The sequence below is a fragment of the Megascapheus bottae genome, chromosome 37, assembly GCF_031878675.1.
Source record: "Megascapheus bottae isolate mThoBot1 chromosome 37, mThoBot2.hap1, whole genome shotgun sequence".
In the NCBI taxonomy this organism is placed as follows: domain Eukaryota; kingdom Metazoa; phylum Chordata; class Mammalia; order Rodentia; family Geomyidae; genus Megascapheus; species Megascapheus bottae.
In genome coordinates, this window is record NC_143545.1 from 3,572,453 (window position 1) to 3,585,676 (window position 13,224).

The 13,224-nt window shown below is 51.6% G+C and overlaps 2 long non-coding RNA genes across 2 annotated transcripts in view; one reads left to right on the forward strand and one right to left on the reverse strand.

Moving 5' to 3' along the window:
• Nucleotides 1–13,224, forward strand: part of LOC150042077 (uncharacterized) — a 78,153-nt gene that overhangs the window by 46,802 nt on the left and 18,127 nt on the right. The gene's annotated exons all lie outside the window — the stretch shown is intronic.
• On the reverse strand, nucleotides 5,477–8,249 carry LOC150042081 (uncharacterized). The gene is made up of 3 exons (XR_016533681.1): nucleotides 8,166–8,249; nucleotides 6,784–6,882; nucleotides 5,477–5,722 (listed from the first exon to the last, which is right to left on the reverse strand). It is a non-coding gene; the product is annotated as an uncharacterized LOC150042081 (long non-coding RNA).

A 13,224-nucleotide genomic window follows, 5' to 3' on the forward strand; every position in this document is an offset into this window, starting at 1 on the left:
CACAGTGGATATGGCAGGCTGTGGGGGAGAAAGTGAGGGGAAAATGTGGGGATCTGTGGATGGGTGAGTGGGGTCGGGGAAGCAGAAGCAGAGGACGTGGAGGAGAGCAGAACTCACCCACACAGCTGGCGATGAAACAGCTGCTCAGGGCAGCCATGGAAATGGCAGCCAGCAGCCACAGTCTCAGGGCCCAGCCGCCTCTCTCCTCTGCCAGACAACAGCCATGAGCAGCAGACAGACAAACAGAAACCCCGGACACCAGAGCAGTGGGGGAACCACACCCCATGGCCACTGGTGGCTCCCGCCCGGAATCCCAGCTTCCCAAGAGGCTGAGGCCCAAGGAGCAGGGTTCAAAGCCAGCCCAGGAAGGAAAGGCCGTAGACTCTTCTCCCCAGCTCCATGTCACCCTCCAGCCTCCATATCTTCCTCTCCCCCAAGAGACATCATCTCACATCATCTGCTGCCTCCCCCAGTGCAGCCTTTAACCCTGGAATTCAGAAAAGCAAAGCTCACCCCTGCCTTGGGCTTGACTCTCTGGCACCATCCTGTAGGAGTTCGGGGTTCAGAAGGCTCCCCAAAATTCCTTCTGTCTGTCTCCCTGAGGGTGTCACCCACAGCCTGGGCACCAAACAAACCCAACCTCTAACACACCCTGCTAGGCTCAGGAGATCACCCATGAGAAAGATGGAATAAATTTTAAAAAGAAGGAGGAGGAGGAGGAGTGGGGGAGGAGTGGGGAGGGGAGGAGGAAGAAGGAGAAGAAGGAGAAGAAGAAGAAGAAGAAGAAGAAGAAGAAGAAGAAGAAGAAGAAGAAGAAGAAGAAGAAACTTGAGGAGGAGGAAGAGGAGGAGGAGGGGGAAGGAGAAGGAGGGGGAAGGAGGAGGGGAGAGGAGGAGGAGGAGGAGGAGGAGGAGGAGGTCACGTTTCTATGGTTGGAAGAGGTGGGACAAAATAATGTTGAAATTGAGGAAGAATTGCTCACCACAACATAAGGTCTCACTGTGGGATAAGGGGCCCAAGAAATGGGAAAAACCCAGAGGTAGAGAGACAGAGAGATGGCAGCGACCAGAGAGCCCAAGACTTCCTGGTTCAAATAAACACTTTTATCTGAGTTCATGCAGGGAACATGAATACATGCAAAAAAATAAAGCCTCGATCTGTCACACTCAGAGTCAACACAGAGATTGTGACACGTTTTTCCTTTATTGTTGCTGACAGAAGACTTGCAGATTAGAGAAAGATATGGTGAAAGCCAATTAAATCTATCTATGCATTTATTATATGTATCGGGTAGATACATAGAGATATAGATTCCTTAATAAGTGGTATGTGTACAGATTTTAACAACAATTTAAAAACTTTTGCCAGTCCTAAGGCTTGAACTCAGGATCTTGAGCTTTCTCAAGGCGAGAGCTCTACTAATGGGTCGTGGGTCCTAAAAGCAATTTTTCAAAAGCAAAGTTTCTGCGTGGTTGGCTAGAGGTGGATTCAGTCAGGAGGAAAGAAGCAGAAGTGGGTGGCGGATATGATATTATGTCTCTAACTTCCCATGAGCAATGGAAAAACATGGGTCCAGGCAGAGTCATGTGAGTCTCAGGGACAGCCCATCCCCCACCAGCTCTGCAGTCCTCCATCCCCACCTTTTGCTCTTTTTGTTGTTTACATACACTTATTTATTTATTTATTTTTTATATTGTTATTTCAGGACTTGAATTCAGAGCCTGGGCACTGACCCTGAGCTCTTCAGCTCAAAGCCAGCACTCTACCAGTTGGTTTTCTGGTGGTTCACTGGACCTGAGAATCTCACAGACTTTCCTGCCAGGACTGAACTTGAACTACATTTCTCAGATCTCAGCCACCTGTGTAGCTGGGATTGCAAGTGTGAGCCACAGGGGCCTGGCTAGTGTTTTTGTTGTTGTTGTTGTTGTTGTTAGTTTGGTTGTTTGGGATTGTTTTTTTGGGGGTGGGGGGTGGGGGCAAGTCCTGGGCCTTGAACTCAGGACCTGAGCACTGTCCTTGGGCTTTTCAAGCCTAGAGCTCTACCACATGAGCCACAGCACCACTTCTGGCTTATTTCTATGTATGTGTTAGGAAGGAATTGAACCCGGGTCTTGATGCATGCTAGGCAAGCACTCTACCACTAGGCCAAACTCCCAGCCCTCTGGCTGTTTTCTTTTGGTCTTGTTTGTTCACTGTGTCTGTGGGACACAGTAATGGAGGACAGAGGACGAGCAAAGGCACTGGACACGATGTGGGAAATGAACTCTCCCACTTGTGGGTGGGGACGACAGGAGAAAACTGGGAGAGAGCCGGGGAGAGGGAGGGATACTGTGCAAACAGAAATGTGACTTCCAGAACCGTTACCCTCTGCCCATCACATCCATCAAGGATAAGAAACATGTAAACTGTCATAAATGACCATTCACTTTCCATCAGTGAATTAACTTTACCTCATCCCGAGACATCAGAGGAGGCCATGAGCAGGGATAAGAGCAGGGATCTCAGGAAGGGTGAATTGTCCCGTGGGAGCGGTGGAAAATGTCATGGCTGCCCTGCCTCAGTTTCCCCCCAGGCAGAGTCCCCTGTGGGGTGAGAATGGAATGGCGGGGCTCAGGCTCTGCCTTCGTCATAGGGTGATGGTGTATTTCCATGCAGCTGTTTAATGCACAGCTGGACACAGAGTGGATTGGTCAGGACCCCAGGCTCTGGACATCCCAGCTAGTCAGAAGGCTGAGACCCGAGGATCTCGGTTCAAAGCCAGCTTGAGCAGGAAAGTCCAGAAGGCTCTTATCTCCAGTGAACCACCAAAAACAAGCCAGGGGTGGCACTGTGGCTCATGTGATAGGGCACCAGCCTTGAGCAAAACCACTCAGGGACAGTGCCCAAGCCATGAGTTCAAACCCAAACACATTACTTGTGAAATACCTGCACGAGCAGGGGAATCGTGTGCAGGGAACTGGTATTCTCGCCACCCAGGCTCGTGGGATCACACAAGTGTTTATGTTTCCCCAAGCATACACCTGTGTCCTATAATGACGGAACACGACGACACATTAGGAAATACAAGTGAACGCCGGTGTCGTTTCCCCTGCCTGTAGTCTCAGTGCTTGAATGGTGGAGGCAGGAGGATGCGGGTGAAGGCTGCGCTGAACAGAGGATCCTGAGTGGAGTAGGACATAAACAAACCCCAAGAGAAAAGACGGGAAGGAAGGAAGGAAGGAAGGAAGGAAGGAAGGAAGGAAGGAAGGAAGGAAGGAAGGAAATAAGTAGTAAATTAGACAGGAGGTCAGCAAGCCAAGGAATCTTCTGGAAAGGATGTACAAGGCTGCACACACCTCCACTGCAGACTTAGAGATCTGACCAGGTAGGAAAGAGACTGCTCAGGGCCCAGTGTTGTATAAATTTAGCGGTGGAAGGTTCTAGAAGGTTCTCACCTAATGGCTTCTCTTTCTACGTCAAGGTTTTCCCCCCTTTGTTTTTTGTGTGTGTGGTTTTTTTCCTGGAGCTGGGACTTGAACTCGGGGCCTGGATGCACTCCCTTAGCTATGTCACTCAAGGCTGGCGCTGTGACACTTTGAGCCCCACTTCCGCTTCTGGTGTAAGTATTATTGTTCTTGTTATTATTACTGGTTACTGGAGATAAGAGTCTCTCAGCCCTGCCCGGGGCTGGCTGTGAACTGCAATCTTCACCTCAGCTGGGATGACAGACGTGAGCCGCCATCAGCCAGCCACAGTCACAGGAGTGAAGTGTTCCATGAGAAGGCACCTGGGGGAGTCTAGACGTCCCTCGTGGCCGTGGATAAAGAAAGCTCTTGTTGGCAAATCCAGTGACTGGAAATGGCGCACTTTTCAGAGAACACACCCTGGTGTGTGACCAGGGCACAGGCGTTCTCTCCTGCCTGGCCTGCGACCTGAAATCTGGGAGACAAAGACAATCAAAACCCCCCAGGCTGGCCCAGGGCCCAGTTCTTCCTCCTATCCCATTTTGGTTCCCTGCATCTCCTCAGCAGCTCCTATCCAAGCTAGATTGCTTAAAACATGGAACTATGCCATAGAGAATATTATAAAATTTTTTAGTGACACCAGGACTAGAACTCGTGGCCTTGAACTCTCAATTTCCTGGCTCAGGACTGCCACTTTGCCACTGAAACCACGCCTCCGGCTCATTCCCTGTCTCACTCATACAAGTCGTGTGGGCTTTTCTGTGTGGACTGGCTTCCAGCCACCATTCTCCATCTTCAGCTTCCTGAGTAGCTGGGATTACAAGAGGGAGCTTCCGGTGCCTGGCCTGAAAGCCAGGGTGAAGGAATGGTTCCATGTGTATTTGTGTGTGTGTGTGTGTGTGTGTGTGTGTGTGTGTGTGTGTGTGTGTTGGTCCTGAGTCTTGAACTTAGAGCCTGAGCACTGTTCCTGAGCTTTTTCACTCAAAACTGATGTGATCTACCCTTAAGCTACAGCTCCAGGTTTTGCCTTTTTGCTGGTTCCTTGGAGATAAGGGTCTCATAGACTTTCCTTCCCCAGGCTGGCTTCAAACCATGACTGTGGACTGGCTTCCAGCCATGATTCTCCATCTTCAGCCTCCTGAGTAGCTGGGATGACAGACGTGAGCCACCAGCACCCAGCATATCCTGGTATATTTAGATCTAGCTTCTGCCTGTGTGTGAGAGAGAGAGCGCCATTTGTCTTTCTGACCCTGGCTGACCTCACTAGCCATGAGTTTGTCCACACATTCCCCTGCAGCGGGCACGATTGTGGAATAACACACAACCATGACACCACACCACCAGGGGTGGGTCTGTTACTCTTGAAGACAAAAGTCCTGCTACACTTCATGCTGCAGTGCCTGCCTCCCACCAGTAGGTGTCACCAGTGAGCTGTGTGCAGTTTCCACCATGGGCCTTGGAAAGCCAATGACAAACTCACAGCTGTGGGTTCAAGGCCGCCCCATCCAGCCAGGCCCAGGTCTTCTGGGTGTCAGGAAGGTGTAATCCAATCCAAAAATAAACCCCATCTTGCACCTCATTCTGGATGAACTCCTGTGGGAGAAAGAAATCAAGTTCAACCTGTCCACAGAGCCTCCTCTGAGGTTTGCCCAGAGTCTTGACACGAGCTGTCCAGTTTCCACGAGCTGACTTCCACCACCCAGTTCTTACCAGCTCTGCCCTGTCCTCGATCATCAAGAGACTCGATTTCCTCACGGAACAGGATTCTCGACTGTCCTGCCACGACTGGAAGTTCATGAAAAACTTATAACATTTCCTCTTTGTCTGTACCCAGTCACGCAGGCATGCGTTTCCTGAAATAGGAAAGAATTAAAGAGGAAAAGACATGGAAGCCGGGTACTGGTTCATATGCCTGTAATCCCAGCCACTCCAAAGGCTGAAATCCAGAAGTACACGGTTCAAAGCCCACCTCAGCCCCCTCCCCAACACTCCATCTCTAAAACTCATCAGAATGAAAAAGTTGGAAGGGGTGCGTGGCCCAGGTGGTAGAGCACCTGAGCTGGGCTAGCAGGGGCTTTGAGCTCAAATTCTGATACTCACTACCCCCTCCAAAATGAATCAATAAAAGTACAACCAAATAAACCACTTACCTGTATCTGTGTCCTGGTGCTTGCTGGGAGAATCTTTCACACAGTTGCTGCAATCATGGCTTCTACTTTCATTACAATACATTCTTTCGTTGGGTCCCTCTCGCATGGAATAGCTGCTTAACTGACTTACTAAGACATAAAGTATATAGAGCAATGCCCATCATATTTCTACAGATATAACTGCATGCTTTTCTACTACTTATGTTACTGTGGCTACACTAACACTCCATTGTCATTTGTAGTTGTCTATTAGAACAGTCCTGGGCTTGGGCCCAGGGCCTGAGCACTGTCCTTGGACTTTCTCAAGGCTAACACTCTACCACTTGAGCCTCAGCTTTTTTCAATGTATGAGGTACCGAGGAATCGAACCCGGGTCTTGGTGCATACAAGGCAAGCACTCTACCACTAGGCCAAACTCCCAGCCCTAGGGACATGTCTTCTTATTCAAACTCATAGAGAATCCAGGCTTGGTGAGGCACACCTGTAATCCCAGCCGCTCAGGAGGCTGAGATCTAAGTATCCCCAGGTCAAAATCCAGGCTGCAAAGCCTGTGAGACCTTTATCTCCATTCACCAGCAAAAAGCCAGAAGTGGAGGTGTGACTCAAGTGGTAGAGCAGAAAAGTTGAATGAGAACTCAAGGCTCTGAGTTCAAGCCCTAATACCAGCACAGAAGAACAAGAGGTAGGAAGAGAAGAGATTTTGAAAGTGAACAGATTTGCTGTATATAATTAGAGAAAAACCTACTAAATATAGTAGGGTGATCAACATTGCTCTTTAATGTCTTCTTATTAAAATAACAATGGAAATAAAATTCAGATAACGCTGGACAAAGAAATAGTACAAGAGGAGTGAGAGAAATGACAATGAATCCAGATTTGGGCATTGGTGGTTCACGCCTGTCGTCTCAGCTGTCAGGAGGCTGGGATCTGGCGATCATGGTTCAAAGCCAGCCCACGCAGAAAAGTCCGTGAGACTTATCTCCAAGAAACCACCAGAAAACCAGAAGTGGTGCTGTGGCTCAAGTGGTAGAGCAACAGACCTGAGTGAAAAAGCTCAAGGACAGCGCCCAGACCCTGAGTTCAAGCCCCAGGATCGACGTAAAAATAAACCAATCTGTAAACTGTATGAACTCTGAAGGAAAGGCTTTCATCTGGTCCTGTAGTTGGACATGGGGTTCCCAGGTACTCACCCCAAATGGCTAGACCAATAATGCCAGCCACAGAGACAGCCAATGCCACGCTACCAACTCGTAAAGCTGTGCCATGCCAGGCCGGGCACTCGGGGTAATCTGCAACAATTCATATTTTTTCTGAGACATTCAGATATCCAAAAGTGACCTCTGTGTGTGTGTGTGTGTGTGTGTGTGTGTGTGTGTGTGTGTGTCTGTGTGTGTGTGTATACACACACCAGCCATCCCAGCTACTCAGGAGGCTCAGATCTGAGGCTCACGGTTCAAAGCCAGGAAAGTCCCTGAAACTCTTATCTCCAATGAACCACAAGAAAACTGTGGCTCAAGTGGTAGAGTACCAGCCTTGAACACAAAACACACACACACACACACACACACACACTAGACGGCACCAGGAGTTTAGCCTAGTGGTACAGTTCCTGCTTACCATGCATGAAGACTCAGGTTCGATTCCTCTGTTACCACATACATAGAAAAAGCTGGAAGTGGTGCTGTGGCTCAAGTGGCAGAGCTCTAGCCTTGAGAAAGCCCCAAGGACATGGCTCAGGCCCTGAGTTCAAGCCCCAGGACTGGCCAAAAAAATAAAAAACCTAGCAAGTTCGAAAGTGATGTATTATAACTATTATTTCAAATGATAAAGCATTTGTTTATTTAGTTTCCCGAAGCATAACACAGATGTTAATCTCTAGAATTGCATGTGTGGCTTTAGAAAGTAAACAGCCAAATATTTTCACTTCCTTCAACCCTGACTAAAGTCCATTTATTACATTTAATTTTACAAATGCAAGTATGCTATTATATACCAAAGTATATATTGATATTGTTTCAGGAAGCAAAACTCGGGCACTAATCCTGTAATAACTGTACATTTGGCTTTACCAAAATAAACACGATCACATTCTTCTCCTCTTCAAAGCAGGCTAAAATCTCTTCTATTTACCAATATTTTATAACCATCATTTTACAGGCCCACTGCAGGACTGGTAGGAAGATGACAATAAAATTTACTAGGGAGACCTTGATATGAAATTAAAATAACCCATTGCTCAACAGAAGGCTCTAATTCTAGTTCTGAAATGCTTTCCTTGAAGACTTATAAAGTGGCTACAGTGCTGGTGGCTCACACCGGTCATCCCAGCTTACTCAGGAGGCTGAGATCCGAGGATCACGGTTCAAAGCCAGCCTGGGCACTAAAGTCTGTAATTTATCACTAGAAAACAGAAAGTGGCACTGTGGCTCAAGGGATAGGGCAGTAGCCTTGAGCTAAAGAGGTTCAGAGACAGCACCCAGGCAGGCCCTGAGTTCCAGCCCTAGACCAGTACCCCCCAAATAATTAAATAGCATTTCTTGACCTGTACTGCTGCCGAGTGTGCAAATCCTACCTCTGAGAGTCCACGCGTGCGGGCAGTGGTGTGAATATTTCACAGGCCTCCTCATGGCTGACGGCCTCGGCTCACCCACCCTCGTGTACACAGAATAATCCATGTTCCAGAGGTAGAGACGGTCTCAGAAAAATATATTTACTGAGGCATAGAAACAAGACCACAGCTCTAACCACAGAGGAAGTGGCAAAGACCTTCAAGTTTTTCTTTTTCCACACCTGTGTGTGTGTGTGTGTGTGTGTGTGTGTTGGTACTGGGGCTTGAACCCAGAGCCTGGGCACGGTCCCTGAGCTTTTTGGCTCACGGCTGTCCCTCTACCACTTGAGCCACACAGCTCCTCTTCCTGCTTTTTGCTGATTCACTGGAGATAAGAGTCTTACACACTTTCCTGTCCAGAGTGGCTTCAAACTGTGATCCTCAGCTCTCAGCCTTCTGTGTGGCTGAGGTGACAGGAGTGAGACGTCAACCAGGGCCAGGCTGGATGTCCTGTGTTCAATTAGTGATCTAGGCATGCAATTCATAAAAGTCTTGAACTTGAACCAGGTGCCAATGGCTCACGCCTGTCATCCCAGCTACTCAGGAAGCTGAGATCTGAGGATCAAGGTTCAAAGCCTGCCGGGGGGGGGGGTAGGTGGGGGAAGTCCATGAAACCCTCATCTCCCATGGACCACCAAAAAGCCAGATGTGGCACTGTGACTCAAGTGGTAGAGCACCAACCTTGGGCAAAAGAAGAGAAGAAAAGAAAAGAAAGGTAAAAAATATACATATATATATATATAATTTAAAAAGAAATAAAAATAATTTAAAGTATATAAAACTAAAAATATATAAGAAAAAATAAACTAAAAATGAAGAAAAATAATAAAGTATTAAAATAAATAGTTAAAATATAAAAAGAATGAAAAAGGAAAGAAAGAAGCTAATTATCAATCAGTGCAACAATGTCAGGGGATGCACAGAGAGGAAGGTAGAGCTAGAAACCCAAAGTTCCGGTGACAGGAAGACCTAGTGTCTCTGGCTGGTATTTTCACCTGGTCTGAGTCTGGCCACAGCTGTGGAGGATCTGGTCACGTCATGGTCACAACCGTGTCCACTGCTGCAGCAAGCTAAAAACAAAACCAAGTCTCACAGCTGGAGAAGCAACGATGGTTTCTTAGAACTGTTCCATTTCCTGCCTCAGCGGGTGGCACGTGGGCATCTGATTAAAAAGAACGTGTTGAAGTTTTAAGGCTGAAGAAAAGGAAATGACAGGGAGCCTCTTCTTTCCGGCCTTTATGCAGGGCTGAAGCCGTCCCATGAAGTTCACCCACACCTGCTGGCCTTACTGCACCCTCCTGTAGTCACGGCTGGAAACCCAAGGCCCAAGTGGAGCTGTGGCTCAAGAGGGAGAGCACCAGCCTGGAGAGAAAAAGCTCAGGACAGCGCCCAGGCCCTGGGCTCCAATTCTGGCCAGGGAAGGCGGCAGTTCCTGCAGAATATTCCCAGCTGACGAGGCTGCGGGGACTCAGGCCCTGGGCTCCAGTCCTGGCCAGGGGAGGCGGCAGTTCTGCAGGATATTCCCAGCTGGCGTGGCTGCAGGGATTTGGGTCCTGGGTTCCAGTCCTGGCCAGGGGAGGTGGCATTTCTGCAGGATATTCCCAGCTGAAGAGGCTGCGGGGACTCGAGCTCCTGATGCTCGTTTCTTGCCAGGTGGTTTCAAGCCAGCCTGGGCATAAAGAAGTCTACAAGACTCAGCCTCCACCAAGGGCCTGGGCTGCAGCTCAGAGGACAGAGCTACCGCGCCCCACACAGCTCTCCTCCTGACATGGGGCCTCGCTCTCCTCTTCCCCAGGCTTTTCTTGAGAACAGACATCTTTCTTCCCTCCACCTCCTCCATAGCTGGGATTGCAGGCAGCGGCCACTGCCCCCGACCTCATGCTCTGTAGTTTTCATAAAATCCAGCGATCCCCCATTCTGCTTACCTGCTCTGTTCTGAACCAAACAACAACCTGCAAACCCCAGGCTGAGTGAAAGCCAGAGATTCATGAAGATTTTTTCTGAGCAGTTCTATCTTTAATGTAAATATTTGTTTTAGAAACCTGGGGTGGGGGCGTCTGTGGTTTGTTCAGGTCTCCCTGAGGAACCCAGGCTGGCTTCAAGTTCACCATGCTCTTGCCTCAGTCTCCCTAGTGCTGGCTTTACAGGTAGGTGCCACTACACCTGACCCTCCCCAAATACACACACACACACACACACACTGGTTATCATTCCAATGAAGTGATTTTTAAAAAATGGTTCTGGAAAAGTCTTATCGTCAATGAACCACCAAAAAGGCAGAAGTGGAGTTGTGCTGTGCTGGACTTGAGTGGAAAAAGCTCAAGGACAGAGCCCAGGCCGTGGGTTCACCTCTCAGGACCAAAACCACAATAAAATACAATAAAATAACACAGGAGGGAGAGAGGGGGAGGGGGAGGGAGAGAGGGGGAGGGGGAGACAAGAGGAGGGGAAAGTAAATGGTGAGGGGAAGGAAAGGGGGGAGGGATTGGGGGGGAGGAGGGAGGAGGAAGGGAATGGTGGGGAGGAAAGAGGGAGAAGAGGAGGGGATGGGGGAATGAGTGGAGGGAGTGAGGAGGGGAGGAGGGGAATGGGGAGGAGGAGAGAGGAAGGAGGGTATGGAGGAGGGAGGGGGGAGTGGGGACGAGAGGAGGAGGAGGACAGGAAGGAGGGGAGGAGGAGGGGAATGGGGAGGAGGAGAGAGGGAGGAGGGTATGGAGGAAGGAGGAGAGGAGGAGGGGAAGGAGGGGAGGAGGAGGGGAATGGGGAGGAGGAGAAGGGGAGGAGGGTATGGAGGAAGGAGGAGAGGGGGAGGAGGAGGAGGAGGGCTGAGTAGGGGAGGAGGAGGGGAATGGGGAGGAGGAGAGAGGGAGGAGGGTATGGAGGAAGGAGGAGAGGAGGAGGGGAAGGAGGGGAGGAGGAGGGGAATGGGGAGGAGGAGAAGGGGAGGAGGGTATGGAGGAAGGAGGAGAGGGGGAGGAGGGGAGGAGGAGGGGAATGGGGAGGAGGAGAGAGGAAGGAGGGTATGGAGGAGGAAGGGGGGAGTGGGGACGAGAGGAGGAGGAGGACAGGAAGGAGAGGAGGAGGAGGGGAATGGGGAGGAGGAGAGAGGGAGGAGGGTATGGAGGAAGGAGGAGAGGAGGAGGGGAAGGAGGGGAGGAGGAGGGGAGTGGGGAGGAGGAGAAGGGAGGGAGGAGCTGGTCAGGAAAAGTAAACGGAGTGCGCTGGTGTTCGTTTGAAGGTGAGGAGGCCGTGGTGGGAAGCAGGGAGGACGGGGCCTCCCGGGTGGCGCCTCCCCGGGTGGTCGGGGTCCCCTCCGCCTCCCCAGGGAGAAACTCGGCGTCTGCTCGCGGGCTCGGCTGGGATCCGGTCCCCGGCATGGCTCTCCAGGAGAGATGTTTTGATTGCTCTGATTGGTGAAGCGCTGGTCAGGCACCGCCCACGCCCTCCTCTGATTGGATGCTGTTTGCATGGCCCCGCCCACCCTGGCGGAAGTGGGCGGGCTTCCTCCGGGGCGGGCTCTCGCTCCCCACGAGGACCGGAAGAGGAAGTGGATTCCTCCCGCGAACAGCCATGGCGTCCTCGGCGCGCCGCCCCTCAGCTCAGCCCCGGCCCGACCGGACGACCCCGCAGGGGCTGCGGAAGGGCGCTCGCTCCGCGGTGAGTGTGGACGCTGGGCTGGTGGATGGGGTTCTCTCGGGGTGAAGCAGGTTCTGGAATGGAGTCCTGAGGGGGGCGGGGGGGGGGCGGCGTCCCGGAGCGGCCGGGCTGCAGGACGGAGCCCCGGGCGCCGCGCTGACGTCCCCGGAGGACCGGGCTGGCCGGGCCGGCCTGGGGCCCGCTGGGGCCGGGACGGAGACGCGAGCCGGGCCGGGCGCCCAGGAGACGCCGCGGGGCCCCGGCCGAGAGCGGCCTGGACGTCCTCGTCAGCCTGGAGCCCGGCCTCGTCCTCCGGGCCTCGTCCACCCGGCCTCGTCCACCGGGCCTCGTCCACCCGGCCTCGTCCGCCGGGCCTCGTCCACCGGGCCTCGTCCACCGGCCCTCGTCCAGCCGGGCCTCGTCCACCCGGCCTCGTCCGCCGGGCCTCGTCCACCCGGCCTCGTCCACCGGCCCTCGTCCAGCCGGGCCTCGTCCAGCCGGGCCCCGTTTCCCGGCTTCGACGCGGGGGGAGGGGGGGGGCGGGCGCCGCTCACAGAAACCTCACAGCCGCCCTGGGGACCAGGTGACATTGTGAACAAAAACCTTGACAGATTCAGTTCTGTCTGTCCATCTATTTTATCTACCTGCCCACCTACCTACAGGTGCATATGCATAGTGTGTGTGTGCCTTTTTGCGTGTGTGTATGTCATTATTAAATACATAAAGATTTATTTATTTCAATTTATCCTTATTTTGCCTTTTAAGAATCTTCTACCTTAAGAATGTTGGAGGTTCACTGGAGATAACAGTCTTACACACTTTTCCTCCACTTCCAACCCCAGTCCTGGGGCCTCAACCCAGGGCCTGCGCACTGTCCCAGAGATTTTTCTTTTTTGGTGGGTCATGGGGCTTAAACTTTGGCTTGGACACTGTCCCTGAGCTCTTCAGCTCAAGGCTATCTCCCTACCTTAAGCCAAGCCCCACTTGCTGTTTTCTAGAGGTTAATTGGAGATAAGAGTCTCAGGTCCATTTGTGCCTGGGCTGGCTTTGAACCTTGATCCTCAGATCTCAGCCTCCTGAGTAGCTGGGAGTGCAGAGGTGAGCCACCGCACCCAGCTTGTGCCAGAGATTGTTTTGCTCAAGACTTACTTAGCACTCTACTAACTTGAGCCACAGCGCTACTTCCCGCAGTTCCTTCAGTAAAGAGGAACTGAACCTTGATCTTCCACCTCAGCCTCCTCCGGGGTAGCTGGGATGGCAGGCAGGCAGGCAGGCAGGCAGGCAGCTTGGGGAAGACAAAAGTGGCTCTTGGGTATGTGGAGATTTGTGCTGCAAAGAAGGGAAATAACCAGGCCACTAGAGGTCAGGCTGTTTTCCCTACCAAACC